At 37.3% G+C, this 1,537-nt stretch overlaps 1 pseudogene across 1 annotated transcript; it reads left to right on the forward strand.

The window, feature by feature from the left end:
• The first annotated feature begins 423 nt into the window (after positions 1–423).
• On the forward strand, positions 424–1,284 carry LOC105806101 (annotated as a pseudogene). Its single transcript, XR_001137238.1, has one exon. The product of XR_001137238.1 is annotated as a cytosolic beta-glucosidase pseudogene (transcript).
• The last annotated feature ends 253 nt before the right edge of the window (positions 1,285–1,537 follow it).

Raw genomic sequence — 1,537 nt, forward strand, 5'->3', positions numbered from 1 at the left:
TCTTTTATTGTTTCAGGATTTGGAGATCCAGATGTGAACTATATAGACAAGACCTCTGCTATTGTGGGGCTTGTGTTCTAGTGGGGTTAAGAAAAAAAATGAGCACACAAATAAATAAATTTCAAAGGTGTGAAAATAATACAGCTTCAGATAATAATGACCTGCCTAAATATCCATTTCAGAACATATATCTTCCAATCATGTCAATTAATCAAGGTCTTATTCCTTGATCAGCCAGTCTTCTTTGGAATTTTTCATGTTTTCTCTTAGCCTTTCATTGATTATATTTAGGATGTAACAAACCTTATTTTAAATAAAAGTTATTTATAAAACTATTCCCAATCCTCTCCCTTTTAAAATTTATTTCCCATATAGTAAGAATAACTTTTCTTCTCATACTTTCTCTTTTTTTTTTTCTCCTAGGAATTGACTATTACAACAAGATCATTGATGATTTGTTAACAAATGGGGTTACACCAATAGTGACACTCTACCACTTTGATTTGCCTCAGGCTTTAGAAGACCAAGGAGGTTGGTTGTCAGAGGCAATCATTGAACGCTTTGACAAATATGCTCAGTTTTGCTTCAGTACCTTCGGGGATCGAGTCAAGCAGTGGATCACCATAAATGAGCCTAATATTTTTGCCCTGATGGCATATGACCTAGGTATATTTCCTCCTGGTGTACCTCACATTGGGATTGGAGGTTATCAGGCAGCTCATAATATGATTAAGGCTCATGCCAGATCCTGGCACAGTTATGATTCTTTATTCCGAAAAGAGCAGAAGGGTATGGTGACCCTATCAATTTTTGTTAACTGGTTGGAACCAGCAGATCCCAACTCAGTGTCTGACCAGGAAGCTGCTAAAAGAGCCATGGCTTTCCAGTTGGATTTCTTTGCTAAACCCATATTTATTGATGGTGATTATCCGGAAGTTGTCAAGTCTCAGATTGCCTCCATGAGTAAAAAGCAAGGCTATCCATCATCAAGGCTTCCAGAATTTACAGAAGAAGAGAAGAAAATGATCAAAGGCACTGCTGATTTCTTTGCTGTGCAATATTACACTTCTCGCTTAGTCAAGCACCAGGAGAACAAGAAAGGAGAACTGGGTTTTCTCCAGGATGTGGAGATCGAATTTTTTCCAGATCCGTCTTGGGAAAATGTAGATTGGATCTATGTGGTGCCATGGGGAATACGTAAATTACTGAAATATATTAAGGTAAATGCAGGATTTGTCTGTGTTCATGTACAACAAATACATGAAGGTGGCAAGGCAGGCATATGTATGTGTATATATGGACTTGAAAAATAATTATTTTAGGTAATAGCATGTACTTTTGCTAGCCTGGGAAGAGCACTTTAGAATTTTAGTTGGTGAGGGAGTGAGTCGCCAGTAAAGGATTCAAAATCAGTGGTCAAAGTTAGGATTTGTTGTCAAAGTCAGCTGTGGCTATAGGAGTAGCTTCAATATATTTCTCAGGCTGGTGTCATGACTATGATTATTAAAAGGCATTTTAAAGGTTGAGATAAGTGGAT

The sequence above is a fragment of the Propithecus coquereli genome, unplaced genomic scaffold (genome assembly GCF_000956105.1).
Source record: "Propithecus coquereli isolate 6110/MARCELLA unplaced genomic scaffold, Pcoq_1.0 Scaffold13797, whole genome shotgun sequence".
NCBI classification, from domain to species: domain Eukaryota; kingdom Metazoa; phylum Chordata; class Mammalia; order Primates; family Indriidae; genus Propithecus; species Propithecus coquereli.